The sequence below is a fragment of the Leptinotarsa decemlineata genome, unplaced genomic scaffold (assembly GCF_025532065.1).
Source record: "Leptinotarsa decemlineata unplaced genomic scaffold, Ldec_3_MD MMD2_P_RNA_scaffold_2, whole genome shotgun sequence".
Classification (NCBI taxonomy): Eukaryota; Metazoa; Arthropoda; class Insecta; order Coleoptera; family Chrysomelidae; genus Leptinotarsa; species Leptinotarsa decemlineata.
In genome coordinates, this window is record NW_027412529.1 from 20803449 (window position 1) to 20816302 (window position 12854).

Sequence of the window (12854 nt, forward strand, 5' to 3'; positions counted from 1 at the left end):
GTGTATCTATGCATAGTCTGGACCCAATATCCGATTACACGCTTAGTCAAATTTTCAAAAAAACGGAATACGACCGTCTTCCTCCCACATTGACGGCGAAATATCATTGAATAATTTTGTTAGAATGTTACTATAAATGTTCATAATCATAACAAAAATTAACCCTAATAAGAAAATATTCTTCCCAATTTTCAAATCATTCAATTGTGTTTTGACTTACTGACTGAATGAGTTTACTATTCAAAGCCATAATCTCAAACAAATATATTGTACCATTTCTTTCTACGGTCAGTCGTAGGAAAAGTATAGTACGCATCTCGGGAATAAGGCCAATTTCGCTTGTGGGAAATAGGCTTCTTATCTTACTTGGTACGTAATATACTATTGATATCTTGAACAATAGTGTTCATTCAATCGAGAATTTTTTTTCATGACAATACTGAACTATATTTCATTCAGATCATAATTGGTAAATGAAGTTGATATGTACAAAATATGAAGTCTCATAAACAGTTTATGATGACCAAAAATATTTTTATTCTGATCATGAATATCTATCCATAAACGAAAGTTTATGGATAGATATTCATGATCAGAATTTACGAAATTTTTTGAGTGTAGGTATACATATCTGCTAAACTTCTATTTTTTATTGCCGTTGCTGCCTATGGATTAAAAATTAATAAATATCGGTAGACATTTTTTAAAATTGATAACTAACAAAATAAATAACGATATAACATTTTGATTGTCTCCTAATATTATAACCTATAATATAGTGGGTATTATGCCATTCTGCAAATAAAGAAAATCTTCAATAAGCTTCAACTTATCAATAATATTTACTATGCCCTCATATATCCCCATATATCCTATAATATAGTTGTCTGGGGTAATGCAGTTTCATCTCAAAGATCGCTGATATCACAAAAGAGAATACGCCTCATTTTCGGAATTAAACGTACAGATTCTTGAAAACTCTACTTTATTGAAAACAATATCCTCACTGTGCCATGTATAAGTATACATCATGAAATCATTATTGGCAATTAAATTACAACTCTGTAACCTCCCGAAAAGTGATGATAATCACAACTATAATACTTGTATTATAGTTGTGCAAGCGAGTACCGTATCTTGATACGGTACTCGCTTGCAGATACCACAACATAGAACAACCCTGTTCGAAAATGCACCTTCCATTAGACAGGGGTTCAACTATACAATAAGCTGCATGAGGATATTGCGAGTGAGAGGAATTACAAAATATTCAAAAACAAATTGAGAAAGCTTCTAATCAGTAAATGTTACTATAAAATAGATGAATTTTTTATTGAGTGACTATGGTGCCTCAATGCATTTTAAATGTATTATATACTCTTTGGTATATGACCGGTGATAATTATTAGAATATTACTTTATAATTTCTACTATTATTCAAGATTTTATATATACATGTGCTGTGTTCTCTTTTTTTGACTGTTCCAATATCATTTGAATCGTGATCTGACTGGAATAAAATTATTATTATTATTATTATCATTATTATGATGCTAGTTATATTTTAGGTCTATAAGACTGTGGATTTCATTAGGCGATTTACTGATTAACCATTTCCGTGTTTAGGGATACCGATATGAGTGTTTTAAATGATTATGTCAAAATATTATGAATCTTTGGTGAAAGATATAAATGACACTTCTATCTTATTGTTCTCAGCGTAATCCCAAATGAAAAACAATTAACTGGTGAATAACTGGTACTTCAGCGCCTTCAAAAACCTAATCATTCAGTGATTACCTTTGAAATCCATTTTATGTGTGGTCTCCAAATGCCTGATGAGTTTTTATTACAGCATAGTACATTATTTTTGAATACTCAAGATGGAAACATATCCGACTCTTCTATGACATTATCAATTTGAATATTCCATTTCAAGTGGCATTTAGGATATACTTCTGACTTTCAATTCTCCCATTTCAATTTCGTCTCATCTCCATGTTTAAACAGGATTTCTGTCAATTGGGGTGAGTTCAATTCGTAGCTTGTGAAGGGTACATACATGGTTTCTTTTTCAAATCAATGGTGAGTAGTTCTTTACTTAGGAATTGTTTCAAAACATCTGATATTCTTGATATATGCAGACAATTTGACATTTCCGTTTTGTTTCCTGACTTGAATAAGGGTTTGACGACAAAAATTTATGGAAAAGTATCCAAATTGTATTATCTTATTTGCAATACACGCTAGAGTTTTACTAGATGTGCAATACAATTTTTAAAGGTATATGTTATGATATTATCGATGCCTGGTACTTTTTTGGACTTCAACTTTTTAACAAACTTTCTAACTTCATATTCCTCAAATGAATGAGACTACTCACTCTCTTTGTTGTGAATTTTTTTCTGTCTTCTTGATTTCACTTGATAGTTTAGTTTTTTAGCTACATTTCTTTAGTAATATTTGAATTTTGCTGAAATTATCAAGCTGCCATATAATTTCACTCCATCCGATTTAATTTCTATTTTTACAGACCTTTTTTTTCGTTTTTTACGAACTGCCATATGTGTTTGGGACTGTTGGGAATGCTAATCAGTTTTTACTCTATTTATTGAACAACTAAGCATGTTTTTATATTTCTTATACTTGTTTAAAATCACTGTATTACCTGGGTTTTTTTGTATGCATAATTTTTATACATTCAATAACTTTACTAGACTTTTTGTTACCATTGTAATTCTTTTGACGTCACTTCTCTCGATATGAAAAGTGTTACTGCTCAAATCCTTATAGTATTTTGATTTTTCAAGTAATAGATTAGTCATCCCAAGTTCATCCCAATTTTTGTTATTAAAGATAGCATTTAGTTTATCGAAATTAATATAAGTTTTCAAATATATTTCGGATTTCGTTTTTTGTTTTGATTCAAACAGTTTTATTTAGCTTGCCCTGTTTGTTTGTATCAAATTTGGTAATTGAAGTTTGACCCCCTTCCTGTTGACAGATTCATTTGATATTTGGTACACACATTTAGTTTTGACGACAATACAATTTAATTCCGTATCATTGTAAATCCAAGATGGTCGCAGCTACAAAATGGCGGATTACATGTTTTTCACAACTACCTCAATATGGGTATCAAATGACAGGGCTTGAGTAGGAGAATAGTAGTACACTTTGGAAAAGATGCAAATCTAAGATTGCTGCAGATTGCAACAAATTGTCAGGAAATAAACTTTGTAATACTGAAGTACTAAATGAACTAAACAGAATGAGAAAAATTGTGTAACAAAATTATAAACTATAACCTTTAAAATAAAATAAGGTAAAAAAAATTATGTTTAATCGGTTCTATTGAAAAAAAAAGATGTAAATAATGTACTAAACGCTAAACAATTATTCGGAAGGTCCTAGGTCGTTGTCATCAAACCCCTTTCCTCAGCCATGTTCAGTAGTTATCAGATAAAAAAATAAAGAAATCGTTGGGCGTAGTATTTACATATTTACTCAGGTTACGCTACGTCCATCGATTTTATTATTTTTTTATCTGATCAATACCGTAAATTACTGAGGAGAGTGATATAGTGACTACTTCATAGGACCTTTCGAATTATTTTTTAGCTTTTTTTTACATTATTTTTATCATTAGTTTCTTTTTTTCAACAAAACCGTTAAACATAAAAATACATTTTACTTATTCTTTTCAGATTGAATATCATAAATGAGTACTTGGAAAAAGTAATCTGATTTGAAAATTATAGGTTGAATTTGATACAGGATATCTTCGCAAAAACATGTGATCAACAAATGTCTTTGTTTCATGAAGGATAAACAAAATAACTTTCAAAACTAGTATGATTATCATTGTGAACGGTTTTACAAAAACCGCGACACGTGTTTCGCTATACAATATTATTATTGTGAAATTATTAGTGAAAATCATACATTAAAGTGTATTAACTAGTTTCAATATGGATTTTCATCAAGTATCTGCCAGTTCTATTCAAAATAACTTCCAAGTTTATTTCTCACGACCGGTTTTAATTTGTTGAACTATTCGCAACTGAACTGACGCATTTTGACAAACAAGTACTTAAATGTACAATGATACAGTCGATGTGATTTTGGTACCTAAGGTACCTGACATAACAAATTCTACCTTAATTATCAATGCCAATACTAAAATAATAACTATATTTAACTTCTATGACATAATAAAATTACCAACTATTAATCTAAGAACCCTACTTTTGGATTTCTCCAATTACAAGTGGATTTTTAACTAATTGTCAAAATTCACAAATTCAAAAGGGGAAAGCTGCATTGTTCTAGTTGGTCATTGAGGGTTTTGTTTCACCGTCTACATGTTACAGGTAACGCTGGAAGATGAAGTAAACCTAGATTTACCCGATTTGACTTAGTATTATCCAAGCTTTTTGGGTAAAATCCAAATAATAAGTAAAATACATTATAATTCGGGATTTACCCATACTCACTTAGGTCTGCCCAATACTGACTGGGTAATGGAAATTTGTCTACATTAATGAAATAAAATTCAAAGGGCATTTTGAACTTTTGTTATCAATAAAACCTACACAGGCGAATAATCACTTGAAGAGTATAAACAAATACCGGGCAGGAACATGATACATTCATTTGCACAAATATAATAAAATTGTGTATGACAATTAGTTCACAAAAGTACTACTGATCAAAATTGGCATTTGTGGCAACTGTGGCATTTTGAATTGCAAAATTTTTCTGCAGCTTTGCATGAACACTTCTTTGAAGCGCGGATTGCCTAGTGTAGCTCTCGGCGCACTTTTGTTAGTGAAACTATAATGTAAACAAGAACTAACCTAACCCAATCTTGGGAATATTTAAAAGTTAAATTAAAACAGTTGCTAAACCTAACGTAACCTGTATAAGTGCGCCGGAACCTAAACTAGGCAATGTCTCCGTGCTTTGTGCCACCAGCTCAAAACTGACGCAACATCTAACATTATCCAGCCAAAGTTGGGTAGACCTCGGTGAATATCGATGAAGCCCAAACTGAAATTTATTATTATTCGGACATCACCCAGAAAGCTTGGGTGATACTAAGTCAACCGGGGTGAACCTAGGTTTACCCCATCTTCTAGCATTACCCGTAACATAAATATGTTTTTGTACAACTGTTATTAAAAGTGACATTTTTAACGGTTCTCAAGAGTATTGAAAGATGATGTTTACAGAGTAGCGTGTTAAAAATATTTTTAAAGTGTTGAAAGTACTTTTAACACGATTTTTTTACCAAATAGCAATAAACAAAACATAATCATTCAATTTTCAAGGAAGTTTTATTATGAACAATAGATTTAGATACAATTAAATTCTATTACAAATCTATTATATACACTAATTACATTATTATTATTATTATTATTTATGAACATTAATATAAAATGTACAATTACAACAACTGCTGATATTAATACCTTGTGATGTTGAAGAGCTTTGTAATATATTTGAACTAGCTGAGTTGATAATTTCATAGGCATTAACATTTAATTCTTGAAGTGAAGAGGACGATGCTGTAACGCTGGAGCTAGCTGTTGGGATTATTCTCTCAGCAATATCCTAGATTGAACGATGTAACCCTCAGCTACTGTTGTAGACTTCCATCCTCCGTGCTTCCTAATAGGTATCCGTTATATTTGCTCCTGATTCTGCTAGCGAAGAAGCAAAAGAACTTGTAAAACAGTGACCTGTATATTCCTTCGGTTCCGAGAGGTTCAGAAACCCAGCAATGGTAGAGGACATATTCTTGAACGTGTTTATACCAACTGGGTTGGCACTGCATTTATAATTTGAGTATTTCAGAAAAAAATGTTGATGATGGATAATAGAAGGGCCTAATGCAACGTATTTATTGAAATAGTCAATGCTTTTTGCAACAATGCAAAAAAAAGACCGGTTTTGGTTTTTGTATTTGGAATTTGAACAATCAGTGATTTATCTTCTTCTATTAATAAATGATAGGGCTCTTTAGGGCGGCAGACTCCATATATTCCAAAAATAGTAACAACTTTTATCATCAAATATTTTTATATTTTTTTTTGGGGGAAAGAAAGTTTTTGGCTTTCTACTACTCCATCTGATACAAAAAAAAGGGATCAGAGAATCTTCCAAAGAAAGGAAGGAAGTAATCAATTTGAAACTCTATACATGAATGTGTAGATCATGCAAAGAAGTAATTTTCAGACACAAACTGAAAGAAAGTCCTCCTGAAACAGCTACTTTCATATAAACATTGAATTACACGAAAGAAAAAAATTCTTTCGAGACAAATACTTCTATATGAACACTGAATTATACAGAAGATACTTTGCTCTACTCAGTTTGTATTTCAAACATTTGTTGTGGAATAAGAATCAGATATCATTCACATGAGTTCTACTTTGAATGAATGGCAATAAATTGTACTAACATGGAACACTGTCACCCTCACTGGTATACACCGATGTTTCGCCTTAAGACACTTGCCCTAAGGCTCTTCAGTACCAAATTGGATAACATTATAGAAAATACACACACTTCATTCATGAATTACGATTTTGAATGTCACGGAATAAGCTTGATCTGCTTATGTCATCGATGACATCGTAATGACATTCATTCACCTATTTGATTTAATCCCAGCCAAGAGGAATCTTATTTAAATTGAAGGGGTTATATTTTTAGGAGTGATTAATTTTTTTTTTGGTACTGAAGAGCCTTAGGGCAAGTGTCTTAAGGCGAAACATCGGTGTATACCAGTGAGGGTGACAGTGTTCTATGTGAGTACAATTTATTACCATTCATTCAAAGTAGAACTCATGTGAATGATATCTGATTCTTATTCCACAACAAATGTTTGAAATACAAACTGAGTAGAGAAAAGTATCTTCTGTATAATTCAGTGTTCATATAGAAGTATTTGTTCCGAAAGAATTATTTTCTTTCGTGTAATTCAATGTTTATATGAAAGTAGCTGTTTCAGGAGGACTTTCTTTCAGTTTGTGTCTGAAAGTTACTTCTTTGCATGATCTACACATTCATGTATAGAGTTTCAAATTGATTACTTCCTTCCTTTCTTTGGAAGATTCTCTCATCCCTTTTTTTGTATCAGATGGAGTAGTAGAAAGCCAAAAACTTTCTTTCCCAAAAAAAAATTAATCACTCCTAAAAATATAACCCCTTCAATTTTTATATTATTATTTATAAACCTCTGGATTTGTTCAAAAGTAAGAGTTTTTGATTTTTTGGGCCTATAACTTTCATTTTTCCGCTTTAAGAATGCTATTACCTTGAGATATTTGTTTGTAATAACTTCATTTTTAAAAAGCGCATTCGATTATATCATTGAAAACTTGCTCCACAAAGTTGGCGAGTTCCATATTTTTGATTTCTCTTCTAGATAGGCTAAGAAAACGGTTTCACTGAAATTTCCTTCGACGTTTTTAAATCTATTTCCTTCGACGTTTTTAAATCTACACCAGCTATGAAAATTAAAATATGCGATGTCATACTTCTCTTTAATATCGTTAGGAACACACAATTCATCACTATTGTTTTTCATTATGCAAGACATAAACACCAGTAAGAACTTCAAATGTGACTTCAAATAAAACGCGTGAGCTATAAACAATACTGTTTGTTGGTAACCAGGTGATTCGGCCTCACCTGACACGGCCACTTCATGGCAAATGCGGTAACATGAAAATAGTTAACTGACAAGAGATGTAAAAATGTGTTTCCATATAAATATTAAATTTGTCTATTTTATTATAAAAACAGGACAGTTGTACAAAAAATTTTGTATGATATTTGTGTTGAAAGTATGTTTTATTTTGCTCAACTCGCTACGTTCGTTTCGCAAACTTTTTCACTCACAAAATAAAACCTTACTTTTAACATTCATATCATAAATAGCTATTTTGCATTCAATGATGAGGTATAACCATATTCTTTTAATATATCAAGATAATAAACACTGAGTTCATTTACTTCAAGACTGTCAATATTTATATCACTAAGAATCAATACAGTGTCAGCATATTGGTTATGAGTTTCATGCGAATTATTGATAGAAAGAGGACATAAGGAGAGTGACCTATATAGCTATTAGATTTTGAATTTTTCACTGCTAATTTCAACTCCTGCTGTTTTGATAAAACCTATTAACTGAGATTTGCAGAAAAACACTTCTTTGTATATACTTCTCCATCTACCTTATACACTAAATTACGAAATTACGACCATTATTAATAAATTTACTCAGTACCTAATAATTTAGTAGAAAATTCAATAGTAAAAAAAAATTTGAACGAAATATTATTGACTGAACGCAATCTGAATTTACAAAAATACATATAACAGATATCACGGTTTATTCCGGGAATGTGTTGAGATTTTTGTTTTTTTTTTCATGTTCCGACGGAATATCCTCCTGTGCAACTACAGCACCAAAAACTCTCTTTTCATCAGTTCTTCGTACGAATAAGTACCTATTGCCTTGTGATATAAGTGAGTTATTGGCTATATGTTTTGTAAAAATTGCTTTTTTTCTGTGACTGTAAAAAAGTTTGACATTTTATCTCTGATGACAGGTAACAAAATGCCACTTTTTATGAAATCACTTTTTTCCACGGGAAAGAAGTGAGGACGGTGTGCGGTTGGATCCTGTTGTTGACTCCGTGCGTTTGTGTTGTTTCCTGCTTTCGGCAAACAAGTGTTGCCGATGTTTACACTTGGCTGCACCACGCTGATGAGCCCAATAGCCACAAACACGTGTCCGCGGTTTGCCCCCCTTTTTGGAGTGTTGTGTCTTCGAATTATATATATATATATATATATATATATATATATATATATATATATATATATATATATATATATAACGGTGACACCGTTCACGGTATTCGGTACAACAGTCGAATTTTCTTGTGTTGAAATTATATTTTTCTTCAGTAACTACAAATATCCTGTTTACATCTTTCTTTGTTTGCTTGAGTTTCATAATTAGTAACGTTCCCGAATATTCAATATCATCTAATGTTACCTGGCTGATTTCACAAATTCGACAAGCTCCTGCAATCCCAAATACAACAACAACCTTGACCATTAAATAAACTTCATCGGGAGCATTATTTGAAAAGTCACTAATATGTACACTCATATACAGGCTGATTCACGGTGGATGGCACATTAGACGTTTCTGGTGAACCAGACAACGGATCACTTTGAAAATTTAATGGAGGGCATATTCGGACATTCTCTAGCCAACTAAAATATTTTCGACAATGCGGTGTTGCCGCTTCTATTAGAAAGCAGTAGCAACTTTGATTTTTCAAATAGAACACTCTGTATATAATATTATTTTTGGAATCTCCAACAATTGCCTGACAACTTTTCTTGATATTTCCCTATACCTATCTGTTACCGTTTTCGAAATAAAAATTAATTTCAATTTTTTTCTTCGAAAATCATGACTTCTAAAAATGCCGATATCTTTTAGTTAAGAAGTACTATGATATCGAAATTTGGTTTGGAGTTAGGTGATACTTGGACACTTCCCACACGTCAGCCTAATCTCCGTTACTTCAATACAGGGTGGTAAAAAAATACAGTTTTTTCGTTTGCTTGAAAAAGTTGCTGAATTTTGATTATTTTAAATGGAACACCCTGTATATTATTGAAAATTCGGAAAGCTGCTGAAATTTGCTTTCTTTCTATGTATATCATACCTATACCTAACTAGTCAAGTTTCGGACTTATGAACATTTATTTGTGAATATGTCCCTTCAGAATGGTATTTCCATTCGGTATTTGGTAAGCAGGCCATGATTACTATTTGACAGTAGCGTTGTGACATTCTCCTAATAATATCGACATTTTCGTCACTTCAAAAGTTGCAAATACCTTCAAAACGATGGAACAAAACTATTCAAACGAAGTTCTTATGAATTTGTTTATTATTTTTGGACAGTGTGACAAAATTATCAGCAGAACATGTAGAAAGTTCAATGAAATGTATCCGAATCTACCGCCAATGAACCTCAAGAAATTTATACGAATTCAGAACAATTTCAATGCATTTGGATCAACTTTAAAAGCACCAAGAAACTTGCCTCGACCCGTAACTTTCGAAGACAACCAGATTAATTAATGTCTTAGCATATTTTCACGCATTTCTCGAGTCATCGATAAGAAGTGCTGAAGAAGATTTGGGTATAAAATATTCATCGGTTCAAAGAATCTTGCGAAGACATAAAATGCATGATTATAAATTCACCAAAATTCAAGCAATGAAGCCTCAAGATCCTCAACAGAGAGTAGAATTTTGTGAAATGTTGTTGACACGCATTCAAGAAGATCCACTTTTTTTAAATAAAATTATTTGGACTGATGAATCGAAATTTTCGAGAGAAGGGATTTTCAATAGAAAAAATCGTCATTATTGGTCCAGTGAAAATCCTCACGTCACAGAAGAAGCTGGATTCAGCTACCTGAATATTTTGGAGAATACTGTAGACAGTTTCGTGGATAATCTGCCACTCGAAGATTATTGAAACTGTTGGTACCAACTAGACGGAGCTCCTGCACATTGCACAAGAGAAGTGAGCGCAGAACTGGATAGACTATTTGACGATCGGTGGATGAGGCGCTTGGGACCATGGAATTGGCCAGCGAGATCGCCCGATCTTAATCCATTAGATTTTTATTTGTGGGGAATGTTTAAAGAAAAAGTTTACAAAATACCCGTGCGTTCGAGAGATGAATTGTTAGAAAGGATTGCCCAAACATTTGAAGATTTAGATCCCAATGAAATCAGATCTGCCACCATGAAAGCAGTTAACACCCGCATTTTAAAGTGCTTGGAAGTGAACGGCCAGCGATTCGAACATATTTTGAAATATTCCACATGATTGTTTTACTTTTTTATAATTATTCATATCAATATTTCCAATTTCAAGTTTCTTGGTGCTTTTTTAAAGTTTATCCGAACATATTGAAATTGTTCTGAATTCGTATAAATTTCTTGAGGTTCATTGGCGGTAGATTCGGATACATTTCATTGAACTTTCTACATGTTCTGCTGATAATTTTGTCACACTGTCCAAAAATAATAAACAAATTCATAAGAACTTCGTTTGAATAGTTTTGTTCCATCGTTTTGAAGGTATTTGCAACTTTTGAAGTGACGAAAATGTCGATATTATTAGGAGAATGTCACAACGCTACTGTCAAATAGTAATCATGGCCTGCTTACCAAATACCGAATGGAAATACCATTCTGAAGGGACATTTTCACAAATAAATGTTCATAAGTCCGAAACTTGACTAGTTAGGTATAGGTATGATATACATAGAAAGAAAGCAAATTTCAGCAGCTTTCCGAATTTTCAATAATATACAGGGTGTTCCATTTAAAATAATCAAATTTCAGCAACTTTTTCAAGCAAACGAAAAAACTGTATTTTTTTACCACCCTGTATTGAAGTAACGGAGATTTGGCTGACGTGTGGGAAGTGTCCAAACCAAATTTCGATATCATAGTACTTCTTAACTAAAAGATATCGGCATTTATAGAAGTCATGATTTTCGAAGAAAAAAATTGAAATTAATTTTTATTTCGAAAACGGTAACAGATAGGTATAGGGAACTATCAAGAAAAGTTGTCGGGCAATTGTTGGAGATTCCAAAAATGATATTATATACAGAGTGTTCCATTTGAAAAATCAAAGTTGCTACTGCTTTCTAATAGAAGCGGCAACACCGCATTGTCGAAAATATTTTAGTTGGCTAGAGAATGTCCGAATATGCCCTCCATTAAATTTTCAAAGTGATCCGTTGTCTGGTTCACCAGAAACGTCTAATGTGCCATCCACCGTGAATCAGCCTGTATATCGCACCTTTCTTGGGCGTGTAACCTTTCCCATTTTGTTTCAGAAATGTAACTAGTTTGGAGTATTTTGAAATGTCTACATTATTATTGGATTGTAACATACTTTTAATAATTGAATAATTCGACCACACTGTTGATGGCTTTTGTTGATGTGCCAGTTCCGATAAATAAGCCAATAACACCGTCTCCGAGAAAGATCTGCATGTCTTCTTCATCTTCCATTCCATGAATCTTGAATGCGCGGTTTCATAAATTTTCCGCGATAATTTGGCAATAATTTTTGTGACGCCCTACATTTTTTTTATAAGAGAGAGGACATTCTTAGATCAAGATCTTCAGATCTCCAGGAAAACCTGCAGCATTCCGGGTTTTCCTGCAGCTGAAAAAGCAATCAATGAAGTGGCCTCGGAGCGCCAATTAATTTTTTTTGTTGTTTTCATTTTATTTTTATCGTTGTTTTAATAAAATTTAATTGACAGAAATTTGATTTTCTATTAATTGGTTTCCTAGCAACGCTATAAGTACAACAGCCTATCTGTTTAAATATTCAAATTTCACGTCGATAATTTTCTGACTTTAACATATTGTAATAATATGTTTTTTTCAATATTGAATCGTCGTTTTTCCCATCACAGAAAAAAATTGTGTATTATACACGGGAAAAACATTAGATTTTAGCTCTCGGTTTTTTGTCTCCCTCCGCTTTGCGCCCTCGAGCTAAAATCTAATACTTTTTTCCCTTGTACATTAATAACTATTTTTCTACGCTCATTCAAATATTTTGCTATTATAATCCTCCTCTATATAGTCGTGTCCAAAATATATTTATTTTTGTGATTTACTTATGAAATTACCTATTGTTAAACAATGTTGATGGTCAAGGGACTCTGTACCATTCGCATCATCACCCTTATATTATTTCTTT

At 32.2% G+C, this 12854-nt stretch overlaps 1 protein-coding gene across 5 annotated transcripts in view; it reads left to right on the plus strand.

Moving 5' to 3' along the window:
- CASK (peripheral plasma membrane protein CASK) overlaps positions 1–12854 on the plus strand; it is a 624590-nt gene that overhangs the window by 37612 nt on the left and 574124 nt on the right. The window lies entirely within an intron of this gene.